The 19,406-nt window shown below is 39.3% G+C and overlaps 1 pseudogene; it reads right to left on the bottom strand.

The window, feature by feature from the left end:
- On the bottom strand, nucleotides 1-19,139 carry LOC125240645 (annotated as a pseudogene).
- Nucleotides 19,140-19,406: the final 267 nt, after the last annotated feature.

Here is a 19,406-nt window from a genome sequence, read left to right as displayed (position 1 = left end):
TTAGTTTATATGTAGGTATTACGTAGGTCTACGTGTTTTAACAATAGGTATGTATTACTTAATTTTATATTCTTGTATTTAGCTGTTATTGTACATGGTGTACAGTAGCGCGAAGTAGGAGTAGGACCTGGTCAGGATCTGAAACATAAAATAATTTAAGCCGCACAATAATTTTAAGGAGCATCAGTTTCGAGCCTACCAACTTTTGCAATTTGCCGCCAACTAAAACCTGTAGCGCAGTGGCCTAACCAATACTTACTACAATTCTTTGGATCTGTTCTAAAGGTGTTCCCACCTTTCGGTAGTGGGAAATAAATAATGTTATTTGTAGCGCTCAGATTTCCGATTATTTTCAAGGCCCTCTCAAAATTCACTCGCAAACTCGCGACACAAAGTTTGGGAAATGCTGTTATCTGTATGTGTTTGCTTTTTCATGTATGTAAGTACGAAGGAGGACATCTTTGTATAATTTAAATTGAGATATATAGGGTAGGTACAACACAACTTACCGATGAATATGTAACGAGCGACAGGTTTGTGAATTTCATGGCAGTGAATGCTACTGGCTTCTGGGCCCTGCAATGTGAATGTACTAGATATTAACATACTACCGTCAACTCAATTATTATATAACGCATGATAAGCAAAATATGTGACGAAAAAAGGTATTGATGAAATAAGCACAATCTTACCATTTACAGACGTGATACGGCCTGATCATAAGACTTTTTAGGCAGGTAATTTAGTTTGATTTTTAGGGTTCCGTAGTCAACTAGGAACCCTTATAGTTTCGCCATGTCTGTCTGTCCGTCCGTCCGTCCGTCCGTCCGTTCGTCCGTCCGTCCGTCCGTCCGTCCGTCCGTCCGTCCGTCCGTCCGTCCGCGGATAATCTCAGTAACCGTTAGCATTAGAAAGCTGAAATTTGGTACCAATATGTATATCAATCACGCCAACAAAGTGCAAAAATAAAAAATGGAAAAACATGTTTTATTAGGGTACCCCCCCTACATGTAAAGTGGGGGCTGATATTTTTTTTCATTCCAACCCCAGCATGTGATATATTGTTGGATAGGTATTTAAAAATGAATAAGGGTTTACAAAGATCGTTTTTTGATGATATTGATATTTTCGGAAATAATCGCTCAGGAAAAAAAGTGCGTCCCCCCCCCTCTAACTTTTGAACCATATGTTTAAAAAATATGAAAAAAATCACAAAAGTAGAACTTTATAAGGACTTTCTAGGAAAATTGTTTTGAACTTGATAGGTTCAGTAGTTTTTGAAAAAAGTACGGAAAACTACGGAACCCTACACTGAGCGTGGCCCGACACGCTCTTGGCCGGTTTTATTTGGTCATATAGGTCTCGATTTAAGTTTCTCTTACACGACTTTTGTGACTGAGCAGTAGTAAACTTTATTCTAATTAATTACCTATACGAGCATAATAAATGTAGGGTTAATAATTGAAAGCATGTGAATAAACGACGACTGAAAGATAATCCGACCGACCGGGGGATGATGTGATTGTGATGAATACCTATATGTCAAGTGGACAGATAACTACAACATTACCGATGTGAAAATATGACCAATAGACATGATAGAAAATGATCGAAACTGTGGACAGGCCGCGAAGCGATCTCTTCAGCCGGTGAGTGGAAAGTGGCAATTGTAGTGCGTTTACATTTTTTGCGGTTATTACAGTGTCAGACCGACCTCCGAATAAGGAGAATGAGGGCGCGGCGACACCGAGGGTCCGTACGGTACCACCCACTGTTATACACCGCTATCGCCACGTCCGCGTTCTGCAAACAATGTACTATTATTACAAGCCTTTTTCATCCCGCCAGTGGGAATGTTCCCAGGGAAATACTATTTTGGAGTGTTGAATCTAGGAGCGTGACTGACTGGTGACAATATATAAGTACCTATGTATTTTAGGAAGGTGTGTTACATTTTCATTTTAAGGAGAGTATTATTCTTTAATATTTTCCTTCATTTTTATCTCTATAATATATATCTGTATTATCTGTAGGTAACTGCACGGGAAGGCAGCAGGCCGTCCCTATCGCACTATTTGTAAGTGCGACAGGGACGGCCTGATATTTTATCGTCTATCGCGCGACCATGCTTCCCGTGCTGGTTCCCCGCGCAGTAGCCTAGTGCGGAGACCTCTGGCAAATTCTGTTGTACATTTTATAGATAATAAACATATTCTTATAATAATTTCTCTACTTATGTTTGTGTAAATTTTTGGAACCCTGCGATTTTGCTTAATACTTACAGCATGGAAAATATCATCGGCGTACCAACAAAGCATTCCTATTTGAATAAGTGCAGATCCCAAAAATAGCTTACTGCTCACAGCCAATAAGGGTTCTAGGAGCTGAAAAACAAAAAAAACCGTTGAGGAAAACTATTCACAGACTTTATTAAAAAATCTTAAAAACCGGCCAAGAGCGTATCGGGCCACGCTCAGTGTAGGGTTCCGTAGTTTTCCGTATTTTTCTCAAAAACTACTGAACCTATTAAGTTCAAAACAGATTTTCCTAGAAAGTCTTTATAAAGTTCTACTTCTGTGATTTTTTTTCATATTTTTTAAACATATGGTTCAAAAGTTAGAGGGGGGGGGGGGGGCACACTTTTTTTCCAGAGGCGGCTCGCGGCTGTAATTTGTGGGTGTTCACCCAAATAATCATCGTAAGGACCAAGGTCCTACATGTATGTAGCCTACATTAACTGTGTATTTGTAATTCCTATTACAACGGCATAAAGTCTAGTGTTCCTGTTTGTACTTACTCAATGTGATTAAATTTAAATCATATTAAATTGGCTCAGAGATGCATTTTTTTTCTTTCCTTCAATTTTCCAACAAATGCCTGAACTATAAGTTTAAATTTCAGTGAAAAATATTCTTTATTTAGTTTATATAGCTGCCCAGCTTCAGGGTTAATAACAGTAAAACATAAAAATGAATAGACGAAAACTGCAGTTCATTCAGTAAATTAATGCGGGATTGTGAATGTTTTTTTTTTATTTTCATCGAAAGATGTGATAAGTCACTTGACGCCGGTATAGGTCCATGCAGACTCACCACCTCCGCCGTCCGCGCCCGCTCCAAATAAAAAACATGGAAAGCAAAACAGTTTGTCACTTTTTTCACATCCACATAACCACGGTGTTTTTTCATACTGTTCCGTTTTAAAAACACGTGTAAAATTTTGGTTTTTGAAAAATATATTTGCGTAAGTTTAAGGTCGGGCCGCGGTGGTCCTTTAGCTTTTAATTCTAATCGCGTTGCAAAAGTTTTTTCACACTATTTTATAAATGTCACATTGTATCCATCCATTCTCACACACTTGCAATAAAAACAATTTAAACGGTTTCAAAATAAGGCAAAATTGTATTCCCGCGCGTGCCTTAAAATAAAACTTGTTTATCTATTGTTTACTACGTTTACTAACAATTAACAAAATAGCGCGCGAAATACGCGGCTCGCGGATGACCGCGACGCATTTCGCGCCTGCGCGATGCAACCGAGACGGTAATCAAGGACAAACCCACAGACCTATATCGAGATAGAAGGAAAAAGCTTGGCGGTTGACAGGGAGACCGATCGTGTAACATTTCGCATTTATTGGTGTTCTTATTATGATTGGATTATCCTATTTAATTATTAATGTAGTTTAGAATATTTATAATATAAGTTAGTTTAAGATTTTTGCATGAATGTATTTGTAATTTAATTTGTGTTGCATACTTTTTAATCTGTTGAATAAATAGATAAATACTTGATACCACAATTGTGAATTGACTCGACAGTTTGAATTCATGGCTTATTTTTACATCGCTCGTACTCTAAGAACAAATCAATTTATTTTCATTACAATCATTACATACACATTATTGTAGCATTTATTTCATATTTATAGCTCGTTTGTTTTGAACGCACGCCAAATCGAGCTCGTCAAATTAAAACCGCAATGGAAAACTAATTTTGACATCCAATCGTCGAGCAGACTGCCGTTCGCGGTACTAAATATGATACTTTTTCTTTCTATCTTGATATAGCTCTGTGGTCAAACGTCCCTAGGAGCGGCGCTCCAGATTTACCTAATATTTCATACATAATCTTCTGTCTCACGCGCGGAGCTATGACTAAACTTCTCTTTCGCTCTTACTGAATTTCGTATTAGAGAATGTACTGAATATTTCTCCATAGGAGCGCAATTCAAAGCGCTCCGTTGAGCGCGGTGCGTATGAAATTGTATAGGAAGGGAATTGGCGGATTAATATAGACTGTATAATGAACTTTTAAGAAATATAAGTAATTGTTTGATTGGACTTTTTTGCGATAGTTTTTATATAGTATAATACATTAATTTGAGGTACCATAATTGATGTATTACTATAGTTTAATTATGATTATTTTTGGGAGTGCACCGCACGAGCGCACTTTAGGAGGAATGAGGTTAAAATGCAAATGCGGCAATGTATGTAACTTGTTCGTAGATTGCTGCCGCTACTGATATTTTATCATGATTTTTTGACAATTTTTTGAAAACTAGCCTTCCTGTCGCTATTTTACCGGCGACGGACGCCTGCGATTTCAGTGCCGCGCCGGAGCTCGAGCAGGTAAGACGTATGTCGCTTTGGTCTCCGAGTTTTCATCGCAAACGTCGAGAATATTTATTGTTGTGTGGGTCGGACGCCTTGTTTCTACACGGGCTATCCTCGCATTGTGTGTGTGTAAACAGCGACCAACGAATTTGATCCTAGATCCGTAAATATTTGCTTTTGTAATACTTTGTTATGTTTGAATGTTAAAGTATTACAACGTTGTGATGATAAAAATGTGAAAATAACAATACGGTCAAGATGATAAGACACATCAAGATGGTACTCGGGATCTGATGATGGAGCCAGAAGGTGGTCACCAGTACCAGTGAACCATGTAAGTAAACGACTTCGTGTTTAGGCTCGTTGGGTTCGTCTCAACAAGACCTTTGACAAGAGGTGGTACTCAGGGTCTGATGATGGAGCCAGATGGTGGTCACCAGTACCAATGAACCATATAACTAAACCCAGAGATGGGGAAATCGTAATCGATTCCGGATTACACGATTACTTGATTTTACTTTGTAATCTGACACTACTGGGTGTCAGATTACTTGTAATGTAATCAAGTGAAACGGTAAATTACCATTACATTTAAAGGAATCACTAATCATCTATACAATCATTACTATTACCAATAATTCGGAATCATAGTCGATTCAAAATAACTGAAATTATTGACTTGATTACTTTCAGATTACGAATATGTAGTACCTCAGATTGCCGACTGTCACTTTGACACAAAAGTCATCATGGGTGTCGTAAAATAGGTTTTAGGGGTGCTGATTCCAAAATTAATGACCAATGTGGAATCTGACATTGCTGACTGTCACTTTGACACAAAAGTCGTCATGGGTGTCGTAAAATAGGTTTTAGGGGGTGCTGATTCCAAAATTAATGACCAATGTTCAATCTGACATTGCTGACTGTCACCCTGACACAAAAGTCGTCATGGGTGTCGTAAAATAGGTTTTAGGGGGTGCTGATTACAAAATGAATGACCAATTTGGAATCTGACATTGCTGACTGTTACTTTGACACAAAAGTCGTCATGGGTGTCGTAAAATTGGTTTTAGGGGGTGCTGATTCCAAAATTAATGACCAATGTGGTATCTGACATTGCTGACTGTCACTTTGACACAAAAGTCGTCATGGGTGTCGTAAAATAGGTTTTAGGAGGTGCTGATTCCAAAATTAATGACCAATGTGGAATCTGACATTGCTGACTGTCACTTTGACACAAAAGTCGTCATGGGTGTCGTAAAATAGGTTTTAGGGGGTGCTGATTCCAAAATTAATGACCAATGTTCAATCTGACATTGCTGACTGTCACTTTGACACAAAAGTCGTCATGGGTGTCGTAAAATAGGTTTTAGGGGGTGCTGATTCCAAAATTAATGACCAATGTTCAATCTGACATTGCTGACTGTCACCCTGACACAAAAGTCGTCATGGGTGTCGTAAAATAGGTTTTAGGGGGTGCTGATTCCAAAATTAATGACCAATGTGGAATCTGACATTGCTGACTGTCACTTTGACACAAAAGTCGTCATGGGTGTCGTAAAATAGGTTTTAGGGGGTGCTGATTCCAAAATTAATGACCAATGTTCAATCTGACATTGCTGACTGTCACTTTGACACAAAAGTCGTCATGGGTGTCGTAAAATAGGTTTTAGGGGGTGCTGATTCCAAAATTAGTGACCAATTTGGAATCTGACATTGCTGACTGTCACTTTGACACAAAAGTCGTCATGGGTGTCGTCAAATAGGTATCCGGAGGTGTTTGAAAACTAATAACCAATTTGGAATCAGACACTGTTGACTGTCACTTTGACACAAAAGTGATCATGGGTGTCATCAATTAGGTTTTCATGGGTACTAATCTCAATATTAATGATCAATTTGGAATCTGACATTGCTGACTGTCACTTTGACATAAAAGTCGTTATGGGTGTCGTCAAATAGGTTTCCAGGGGTACTGTGCAATGTCAGGTTCCAAATCGGTCATTACTTTTTAAATCATTTCATTAATTTTGGAATCAGTACCCCCTAAAAACTATTTGACTACACCCATGATTCCTTTTGTGTCAAAATGACAATTAGCACTGTGAGATTCCAAAATAGTCGTTAATTTTGGAATCAGCACCCCCGAAACCTTTTTGACGACACCCATGACGACTTTTGTGTCAAAGTGACAGTCAGCAATGTCAAGATTCCAAATCGGTCATTAATTTTCAAATCAGCACCTCCGGAAACCTATTTGACGACACCCATGATGACTTTTGTGTCAAAGTGACAGTCAGCAATGTTAGATTCCACATTAGTCATTATTTTTGGAATCAGCACCCCCTAAAACCTATTTTACGACACCCATGATGACTTTTGTGTCAAAGTGGCAGTCAGCAATGTTAGATTCCACATTGGTCATTAATTTTGGAATCAGCACCCCCTAAAACCAATTCTACGACACCCATGACGACTTTTGTGTCAAAGTGACAGTCAGCAATGTCAGATTCCACATTGTTCATTAATTTTGGAATCAGCACCCCCGCAAACCTATTTGACGACACCCATGACGACTTTTGTGTCAAAGTGACAGTCAGCAATGTCAGATTCCACATTGGTCATTAATTTTGGAATCAGCACCCCTAAAACCAATTTTACGACACCCATGACGACTTTTGTGTCAAAGTGACAGTCAGCAATGTCAGATTCCACATTGTTCATTAATTTTGGAATCAGCACCCCCGCAAACCTATTTGACGACACCCATGACGACTTTTGTGTCAAAGTGACAGTCAGCAATGTCAGATTCCACATTGGTCATTAATTTTGGAATCAGCACCCCTAAAACCAATTTTACGACACCCATGACGACTTTTGTGTCAAAGTGACAGTCAGCAATGTCAGATTCCACATTGTTCATTAATTTTGGAATCAGCACCCCCGCAAACCTATTTGACGACACCCATGACGACTTTTGTGTCAAAGTGACAGTCAGCAATGTCAGATTCCACATTGGTCATTAATTTTGGAATCAGCACCCCCTAAAACCTATTTTACGACACCCATGACGACTTTTGTGTCAAAGTGACAGTCAGCAATGTCCGATTCCACATTGTTCATTAATTTTGGAATCAGCACCCCCGCAAACCTATTTGACGACACCCATGACGACTTTTGTGTCAAAGTGACAGTCAGCAATGTCAGATTCCACATTGGTCATTAATTTTGGAATCAGCACCCCCTAAAACCAATTTTACGACACCCATGACGACTTTTGTGTCAAAGTGACAGTCAGCAATGTCAGACTCCACATTGTTCATTAATTTTGGAATCAGCACCCCCGCAAACCTATTTGACGACACCCATGACGACTTTTGTGTCAAAGTGACAGTCAGCAATGTCAGATTCCACATTGGTCATTAATTTTGGAATCAGCACCCCCTAAAACCTATTTTACGACACCCATGACGACTTTTGTGTCAAAGTGATAGTCAGCAATGTCAGATTCCACATTGTTCATTAATTTTGGAATCAGCACCCCCGCAAACCTATTTGACGACACCCATGACGACTTTTGTGTCAAAGTGACAGTCAGCAATGTCAGATTCCACATTGGTCATTAATTTTGGAATCAGCACCCCCTAAAACCAATTTTACGACACCCATGACGACTTTTGTGTCAAAGTGACAGTCAGCAATGTCAGATTCCACATTGTTCAGTAATTTTGGAATCAGCACCCCCGCAAACCTATTTGACGACAGCCATGACGACTTTTGTGTCAAAGTGACAGTCAGCAATGTCAGATTCCACATTGGTCATTAATTTTTTAATCAGCCCCCCTAAAACCTATTTTACGACACCCATGACGACTTTTGTGTCAAAGTGACAGTCAGCAATGTCAGATTCCAAATCGGTCATTAATTTTTAAATCAGCACACCCGAAAACCTATACTCGTGGTATATGCACTTGAAATGTGAAAGTGAAAATGCTAGAATGACATGTAAACCACGAAGTTGTATAGTCATATTGTTCATTGGTATTGGTGACCACCATCTGGCTCCATCATCAGACCCTGAGCACCACCTTGAAGTAATTAGAATTGTATTTGTCTTATTTTATCATCATATTAATATATACTTTACTCTAATACTTATCATATAACAAAAGCAAATATTTGGGATGGGATCTACTTTTATAATTATTACTTTAATTTTTTAAATAAATTTTAACATAATTGATATTATTTCGCGCTATATTAGCACACTCAATGAAGCCTATCTCGCGGGAAATAATTCGTGTATAGGCGAATTTTGGCATAGTTGTAGGGAATGGTGTTCTAATCCACATACTCAAAGTACTGATGGGTAGGGGAGGAGCTAACGGGTGGAGGGGGGTGTAAAGGTTCCTTTTTTTAGTTTTTCGCGAATAACTCTTAAACTGTGGCACATAGCAAAAAATGTTCTGAAACACAAGTAATCTTCATAAAATTCTCTACAAAAAAGTCTTGTACACTTTTTATCTGGGACCAATAGTTCATGAGATATGGAAGGGAAAAGATGGACAATAAAGGAATAAACTCATTTGTTTATGAACAATACGTTTATTCTTATAGAGACGCGGTAGCGTGTCAAGCCAGGTTCAAGTAACAAAAGTAGCAAGCAGCACCGTGTGTAATATTACACGAACCGTTTGGAGCCACATTTGACCCCCTTCTAACTCCTATTTCACATAAACGTGTTATAATGCAACGTAAAAAGAAACCAACGCGCGTAGTAAAAGTATGAGCTATAAGCGCTCCTCAATAAGCCTGGTACTAGCAGCCCGCCTTAGTGCGTTTTCACATTATCCGATCCGATATCGGATGTCGGAAGGATTTCAAAGACAAAAATCCAAGACGGCGCCTTAAATGTACGGGATATCGGTCCTACTTCCGATATCGGATCGGATAATGTAAAAACGCACTTACCCCGCGCGCGCGCAGCCCTTTACAAGCCACCGCACGGCCGGCGCTCGCTCATCCCAGTCGTTCTCAAAACGTCGACGTGAGACCGCCCCACAAGGATGGGGTGCGACCAGATACAGCCCTCACAGCGCCCAGCGCGGAAGGGGCTACTCACACACCAGCAGGGGTGTTGAACGACATTACAGCAGCGCTCGCTCAGTTTGTCTCGCGCAGCGATCCGATCACATTGTAGCTGACTTGACGAGCAAAGCATCACGACCGCCCGGTATTGCTTTGATGGGATAAATTCATAAATAAAATTTCTAACTATCTTCCGTCTCTACTTCGATGGGAGCTCCGTTAGTGCATGCTCCCGAGCATACACCACAGACACTGGAGCAGGCAATTCCTGCTTTTCGGCAGCCGCATCGCACCCCACACCCAGTCTTGCATCGGCAAAATATAGTTTTGAGAATGGAGTCAGGTGCCACTGGGTCGTTGGTTGTCACTGGCTTTTATATGCCATCGCCTCTTCTAGTTCATCCCCATTCAGTAGGTGGTAAATAAATTGTACGTTAAATACAAAATATTTGTACGCCTGCTTGAATATTGAATGCACCTGCTAAACTTACCTCTATTTTAGGAAAATTTTACTTATTGAATCCGAAAAAAAGGCGTACAAATATTTTTGTATTTAACGTACAATTTATTTACCACCTACTGAATGGGGATGAACTAGAAGAGGCGATGGCATATGAAAGCCAGTGACAACGAACGACCCAGTGGCACCTGACTCCATTCTCAAAACTACATTTTTCCGATGCAAGACTGGGTGTGGGGTGCGATGCGGCTGCCGAAAAGCAGGAATTGCCTGCTTCAGTGTCTGTGGTGTATGCTCGGGAGCATGCACTAACGGAGCTCCCATCGAAGTAGAGACGGAAGATAGTTAGGAATTTTATTTATGAATTTATCCCACCAAAGCAATACTGGGCGGTCGTGATGCTTTGCTCGTCAAGTCAGCTACAATGTGATCGGATCGCTGCGCGAGACAAACTGAGCGAGCGCTGCTGTAATGTCGTTCAACACCCCTGCTGGGGTGTGTGTAGTCCCTTCCGCGCTGGGCGCTGTGAGGGCTGTATCTGGTCGCGCCCCATCCTTGTGGGGCGGGGTCTTACGTCGACGTTTTGAGGACGACTGGGATGAGCGAGCGCCGACCGCGCTGTGGCTTATAAAGGGCTGCGTGCGCGCGCGGGGTAAGTGCGTTTTCACATTATCCGATCCGATATCGGAAGTAGGACCGATATCCCGTACATTTAAGGCGCCGTCTTGGATTTTTGCCTTTAAATTCCTTCCGACATCCGATATCGGATCGGATAATGTGAAAACGCAGTAAGGCGGGCTGCTAGTACCGGGCTTATTGAGGAGCGCTTATAGCTCATACTTTTACTACGCGCGTTGGTTTCTTTTTACGTTGAATTATAACACGTTTATGTGAAATAGTTTTTGAGTTAGAAGGGGGTCAAATGTGGCTCCAAACGGTTCGTGTAATATTACACACGATGCTGCTTGCTACTTTTGTTACTTGAACCTGGCTTGACACGCTACCGCGTCTCTATAAGAATAAACGTATTGTTCATAAACAAATGAGTTTATTCCTTTATTGTCCATCTTTTCCCTTCCATATCTCATGAACGATTGGTCCTAGATAAAAAGTGTATAAGACTTTTTTGTAGAGAATTTTATGAAGATTACTTGTGTTTCAGAACATTTTTTGCTATGTGCCACAGTTTAAGAGTTATTCGCGAAAAACTAAAAAAAGGGACCTTTACACCCCCCTCCACCCGTTAGCTCCTCCCCTACCCATCAGTACTTTGAGTATGTGGATTAGAACACCATTCCCTACAACTATGCCAAAATTCGCCTATACACGAATTATTTCCGCCGACGGACAGTTAAATGTCTTCGTTATGCGTGCTATATTCTCGTATTTTCGTACAAAATAATGTTTATTAGAAACCAAAAGTTTATATCGAGATAGTAGATTGTGGTTGTTATCAAAATTCCATAGAAAGGATCAAGATTGTTTTGTCCATTATTGTAGTGCGAGCGAGTGATAAGACGTGCTAGAAAGGGTCGGCATATTGGGCTCGCGCGGCGGGTAAAATACCTAAATTCGCCCGACGCCGAAATGTTATAACGCTCTTAAGGAAGCAGATCCGAGTATTAAGATTACAAGTTCGCGGATAATCACGTACGAGAAGGTATGTGTGACTGGGCGTGAGTGAGATACATATACTTTAGTACTAACAGCAACACTTCTTAGCTAACCATCGGTACACTTTATGCCCTAAGGATTACAAATGTACAGCTAACAGTGTTGCCGATTGTACCAACAACGTAGGTACCTAAGATAATAGAATTTCGTAATATGTCTTGGAAAATTTAGGAACTAGAGGGGCAATTCCACGTAACTGTAATGTAAGTGACCACTTCATTGCATGTTTTTAGGGTTCCGTAGTCAACTAGGAACCCTTATAGTTTCGCCATGTCTGTCTGTCCGTCCGTCCGTCCGTCCGTCCGTCCGTCCGTCCGTCCGTCCGTCCGTCCGTCCGTCCGCGGATAATCTCAGTAACCGTTAGCACTAGAAAGCTGAAATTTGGTACCAATATATATTTCAATTACGCCGACAAAGTGCAAAAATAAAAAATGGAAAAAAATGTTTTATTAGGGTACCCCCCCTACATGTAAAGTGGGGGCTGATATTTTTTTTCATTCCAACCCCAACGTGTGATACATTGTTGGATAGGTATTTAAAAATTAATAAGGGTTTACTAAGATGGTTTTTTAATAATATTAGTATTTTCGGAAATAATCGCTCCTAAAGGAAAAAAAAGTGCGTCCCCCCCCTCTAACTTTTGAACCGTATGTTTAAAAAATATGAAAAAAATCACAAAAGTAGAACTTTATAAAGACTTTCTAGGAAAATTGTTTTGAACTTGATAGGTTCAGTAGTTTTTGAGAAAAATACGGAAAACTACGGAACCCTACACTGAGCGTGGCCCGACACGCTCTTGGCCGGTTTTTTATTTATGATGCAAATTGAAGTCTTAATTTATCTCTAGATAAGCCTACTTTTAATCCTTAGATATATTGATATTTAAATTAGCACCATGAATAAAAAAAACATGCAAATAATTGGTCACTTATATTACTCTGTTACATGGAATTACCCAGAGAAATCTAATATTGTATCTCTCGTTGTAATGAATGTCATTGTAATTTTAAATACAAATGTTTAATTTATTTTGGGATAAGGAGTTAAATATACATTACTAACCACAATAACAAATACGACGCAACATATGTTGATTGAACTGAAAACGACGTTAACGAGATTCACTATCGTGAAGGCCTCTTCCAAGTCATTGCAGTATCTGCAAATTACAAGTCATAATTAAGTTTAAGCTTTAATTATTAAGCTCCGTGAACACTTCAACCACACCTCGGGCACTGGCGATCAAAATATAACTATATTAGCTTTTGCCCGCGGCTTCGCTCGCGTTAGAAAGAGACAAAGTAGCCTACGTCACTCTCCATCCCTTCAACTATCTCCACCTTTTTTCTTGTAACGTTTTCACTTTCTCAACTGTTTGACCACGTTCGTGTATGTGATTTGTATTTCTTCTGTCTGTTACCCTCCGTGAATCATTCTCACTTGATGGTCTCATCGGAAGATCAGCGTTGGAAGTCACCAGCAACACGCTGAGATGAGGCCATTTCGTGGCACTTCATTCCTTTCTGTCTTGTTGTTATTATGTGTATTTTGTCTAGCCTGTGTTCACGAATAAAAGTTTATTCTATTCTACCATGCTTGTATGAGTGAGATATGGATATGACAGGTCGACTGTTCGCGTTTTTGATAGGCGGTAACGAGAGCGGGTGGATGGCACTTTCAGCAGGGAGCGGGAGTAGCCATACTGTACGATAGTACTCTTTATTAAACTGTGCTTCAACAGTGAAGTGACAGAAATACTCAAATACCTAATGAAAATTATTGGATATTATTTGCGGCAATATAGGTAGATAAAGAAACATACATATCGTTTTATAGATCCGAGTTTTGCCCTTTGACCTAGAACCTGAAAATATGAAATAGAGCAGGAGCCAGTCTGTCCTGGCCCCGTAGCAGAATGGCATTTCTGCGCCGCGAAACACCACCGAAACGCCGCTGAAATGTAGTCTGGCTCTGTCGCGCCAATACGCAAGAGCGATAGAGATAGATACCTACGAAAGAGATATTATCGTGAGCGTTTCGTGAGCGTTTGTGCATTCGGCTACGCACACAGCCCCTCTAAATGAGCGTCGCCGTCGCTGAAATGTATGAAAATGGGCCCATATAATATACAACGTGTTTTTATTGAATTAACTTTAAGGGAAGGCTCTTTGGGTCAAATAGAATTAATTTCTCTAAGAAACTAGCGTATTAACTCTTACGGTTATCGAGTTATTAGAAAATAAATTTAATTACTGAACACATGACAAGAGAACGAAAATGGGTGAATCAACTTTTTCTTGCTTTTTGCAAGAATTACCCTTACTTATTATTAGGTCTACTTTTGTGATTTTTAACCTTGCCATCGTGAATAAAGATCCTTATTTCACGTATACCAATTAGGGAAAAATTTAAAAACGATTCATTTTTAATTAAAACAATATGTGACCCAGTGGAAGAGACACTTTTTTCATACAAAAGTGAGGGACAGCTATGTCCACTGGGTCACTGCTCGAAACAAAGTTAATAAAATAGGAAATCCTATAATTACATGTTGTATTGCGTAGCTAGTATATTTGTCTTTAATATAATAAGTATACATTAATTAGACTAAATCCCAATTAAATTTTCTGACCACATGTAGTCGAAGTATGCGAAATTTTGCTGGCAAAGAAAAGTTGATTCACCCAAATATCTATAGGTACTTAATATTATGTGTGTGTGTGTGTGTGTGTGTGTGTGTGTATGTGTGCGCGTGCGCGTGCGCGTGCGCGTGCGTGTGCGTGTGTGTGTGTGTGTGTGTCTGTTTGTTTGTCCGTCTTTTAGGGCAAAACGGAGCGACGAATTGACGTGATTTTTCAAATGGAGATAGTGGAAGGGATGGAGAGTGACATAGGCTACTTTTTGTCTCTTTCTAACCTCACACTGCCCTAAAATGGGGGGTGGAAGTTTGTATGGAGCGTTCCGCAATTTTCGAATTTAACCCGAGCGACAAAAGCTAGTTTTATATATGTTTTGTTAATGAACCTAATTGCCTGTCGAATTTAACGTAAAACAAAAAAAAAAAATCTCGGTTTAATAATGTAAAGAATGAGTTACACAAGCCTTATAAGCCGCTGATGAAGTTTAATATTATATACAATCTCTTGATAATATTCCTCCTGTGTCTTTTCAGTTTTGGACAATGTCTCCAGCCGCTTGTGCAGCAGCCGCAGCAGTAAGGCGATGTGGCTCGCAAGTCCCGAGAACAGCAGGTCCGTGCCGATCATTATCCACACACAAGTCTGACCTGGAATACAGGAATGTTGGTTCAGGGGGGTTACCATGACGTGCTAAAGCCGTTCAGTTTAGGTTGAGAGAGAGGGACGGAGCTATGTAACTGCTATAGCTGTGTCCCTTTCTCTCAACCTAAACTGAACGTCTTTAGTACGTCATGGTAACCCCCCAGATCGGCCACTTGGGACACTGGACACTGCAGGTATCAGTTAAGACGCTACAGGAGCGAAAATGCTAAAATGGAAAGGAGCCCCCCTTTCAATTTGGGAATTTTAGTTAAATATACCTAGTGTTAATAACATGGCCGTCAATAGAAATTGTCAACAATGTAAACAAACCATTCTATAAAATACCAATATTCTGGCACAATTTTATAATTTTAAAGGTTGAGGATCATTATGTGATATAAATGACACATGGATTTAGCCAGTATCTGATGAGTTACAATGGAAATTAAAGACATTTTGACTACAAGGCCTGTATACCTACATTGTTCACAAATTTTATTGACGCCGACATTAGCTAGATTTATCGAAAAAAAAATCTATTCGGAACAACTCACTTAAAAGATATTGCGAAAAAATATTTAAAATCAAGGTTCCGCTCTCGACTGTTTCCTCCTTCAAAACTTAATTAATCGTAACGAAATTTGAGAATCTGAATAACAATGAAATAATTTGTGTCGGACCATTTAGTTTGTTGGGGCTAATTTTGAATAGGTACACCACCTTTTTTTGCACAATAATCGATACGGCCGTTTTTGGAAATTTTTGATGGGCTCTAGCGTCTTTAGGAATACTTAAGAATATCAAAAAAATCAAAACGGTCCTACACAGATAAAAATAATTATAATCTGGGCTGAAAAAAACATTGCTTCTCTTCAAAAACCAGGAAGGAAATAGTCGAGAGCGTTTGTATGGAGAATAGACCCCTCCTGTATCGTCTTAACAGTTGTATTAGAAACGAGTATCACCATATGCCAGTTGTTATTCTTAGAGGAATCCAGAGGAGCTCATCGTGTGTTAATTAGTATTCTTGCGCCCGCACCACCAAATTGGCGTTTGCATCCGCATGGTCCAATTTGATCAGACAATTTAATCAGATTTGCGAAAAATTTACCTGTCTGGTCTGGACTTAAGAATTAACACTAAGAATGCATAATTCAATGTAGGATCAATTGACATCTTATTTACAAATTGTGAAACCCACCCTTAAGACTATCATAAACCTAGACGTATTTGTTAATTGTCCAGTTTACTGTTTTCATAGGTACATAACTAACATAACATAAGGTAAAACAGTCGAATAATAAACAGCTATGAACTCTGTAAGGGCACTGGAAATTACAATTCTTACGTAGCTTATTAACTAATAATAGTACTTAACCTGTATGAGATTACTTAACGTAATGGACTTACACGTAGGTACATGTATAGAATGTAGCAATTAATGAAGGTGTATCTATTTATACTAAGACACCCGAAGACACCTCTGTTCTCACAATACTATATTTAAGGGAACATACCCAAACTACCTGACCATATTTGTGCCGTTTTTTGTCCCCCTCCCCCCCTGGGTGACCAAGCGTAGTATATGCCGACCCCCCCCTCCACCTGTAGTTTTCATGTAGTCATTGATGTATCATTTATAAATGAAGTATTAAATCAATTTTTGCAGAAAGTTGTTAATATATTTGTTTTTAATGACGCGTGTTTGTCATCTTTTTTTCCGGCTTTTAAACAATGATTTTCATCCCATAACCTTCATCATCATCACCAGACTATATTATGCGTCCCACTGCTGGCCACGGCTAGGCCAATATTTCACAGGTTACGTGACAAGAAATTAGAAAACAAAAATGATCTAAATTCATGACATATGTGCACATAGTAAATAGTTAACGATTGTCTGACAGTAACATTGCGTGAGGACTACACCAATTTTAAACTGCCGAAAGTGTATTAAGCAAAGAAAGTGAAATGATGTTTGTTTTGAGCACATCTCGCTACAGCAAATTGCGCTGCATCGTTTTTTAGATAGTTAATAGTGTGTATAGGCAGGCAATCAAAACGTTGGGATTAATTGTTACTTGCTTCCCAACAATAGCGTGTTCTGCTTGTTCTCAATGTGATAATTGTTAAATCGATATTTGTATGTCATTATGTACCGTGGCTTTCACTTATTAATTCTCGATTAAGAAGTCATTAAATAGTTTCGACCTATGAATTTAGATAAGACATCTCAAATCAATCATTCATTGGTAGGTAAACCATATTATACATATGATACATCTCATACAAACGTATAATCAGAATTGCTCACCAACTCACACATGTATTATACATATATGTAGTTTACCATGAAATGGTCTCAGCATGATGCTAACTATAAAGTCAGCGCTGATCTTCTAGCGACATAATTTCTTCAGATGAAGACAAATTTTATTAGACGAAGAAAATATATTTAATTAAACTCACCAGCAAATACTTCAAATATGTAAACAAATACGTGGTTGATCGGTTTGTATTTGTCGAACGGGTACCAGGACATCCAGACGAAGCCGACGGCCGCGTCCTGTCCTTGCCACAGTTGGTAAAAGTAGACGGATATGGGCGTCACGTCGTAGAACAACACGCCCACGACGTTCGCATAGAAGTACCCTGTGTAAACATATCCAGGTGATGATACAGTAGGCGAGACGACTAAAAAAACTATGAAGTCCATCAGTTAGATTACCAAAAAATTTTGCACGCAAATTTTTTCTTTTTTCTCGTAAACGAAAAATGACGACAGTACAGTGTGTTGAAGTTAAGCGTGACGTCACGAATAGGTACAATTTTTACTTTAAAGTGACGTCACAAGCCCGCACTCCGGAACTATGATCTTTGTATTTTCTCATTAATTAGATAAAGCGTGAAATACTGAATTTTGGACGATCTAAATAACTGATGGACTATACAGAATGCCATTTTTTTATGTAGTCGTCATTCCTACTGTCATGGTACACAAGAATGCAACCGTCCAGGAATGTCGGATGCTGTAAAATTAACGCTCTCCTTGTTCTCGTTTCTTGTCGTTTTTTCTTTCGTGTACGATATCTATTTCAGTTTATTTTATCATATTAATAATTTCATTAGCTATACTCGAGACTTTTGATTGATTAAGTATATGATATTTATCGTTCATTTTTGCGACGTCAGAAAGCAATTTAGGTAAGTATATATTTATATTTTTGAGAAATTATTGGTAGGTAGCATAACTAACATGTGTAAGTAGAACATTTAAATTACATTTATGAACTACGCGTAAAGCAGAGACGCTCCTCTTTTTTATATTCCTTGCGTCTTCATCGAGCGGCTCCATGGGCCACATGCCCGACAGTTCGCGCAAATGTTCCGCGAACACATCCTTTTTATCCTTTTTACCCACAGAGCAAAGAAAGGATTCACCACGAGCGAAGCGAGTCGCCTGAATACCTAAAATACACAATAACACAAAACTTTTCCCCTCACTATAGCGAGGAAACTGCAACGCAAAAAATGCGTTTATCACTGCTTCTAGTAACGGGATATTTATTTTAAATTTCTTTATTCATCAAATTACTTTACCCACTAGTGGATAAAATGCGTTTTTACCCGCTGGTATTAAAGGACAAAACACGTGTTTCCGAGCTAGTGAGGGGAAAATATTTATATTTCATTCATTGGCATACATTGAAACGTACTTCTCTTAACGTCTCGCTAAACTCGTACTCGACTTACTTAAAGCGCCGTAGCCAAAAGTATGAAAAAGCGGAACAACGTCTTGGACTTGTGGCGAATTAGATAACGTGAGGCCAATGTAAACGATTTCACTGAAGACGTGATAGACAATGGTGCACACCGACGCTACGAACATCAGCTTCTGGCGGAGAAGCCGGGCCGTGCTGTCGGGCCGCTCGAACGAAAGTCCTATGCAGTGCATGCAAAACGTGCACAGGGTCAAGGTGTCCCCTATTTCGCGTCTTGCTTCCACTTTGTTACTCATGATTACTCTCGGGCTGTGCTTGTACCTAATAAACACTTTTAGATTCTCGACCACACTTATATAGGTACATATTTAAACTACTCAAATATTTATTACCTAATTTCAAAGTGTCGAAGTTAACTGTAAGTACGTGTTTTAAAGTTCCTTATAATAGGGTTGATTGCCACGCCTCTTTTTGTGAAGTTATCAACTTATCACATGAATTATTAATAATTCGTACGAATTTCAATTCAATGCTTTAAATGTACAGTTGGAAATAAACACTTA

This window comes from Leguminivora glycinivorella, chromosome Z (assembly GCF_023078275.1).
Source record: "Leguminivora glycinivorella isolate SPB_JAAS2020 chromosome Z, LegGlyc_1.1, whole genome shotgun sequence".
Classification (NCBI taxonomy): Eukaryota; Metazoa; Arthropoda; class Insecta; order Lepidoptera; family Tortricidae; genus Leguminivora; species Leguminivora glycinivorella.
Note: the sequence above shows the minus strand (reverse complement) of the source record. Positions and strands in the feature narration are given on the sequence as shown.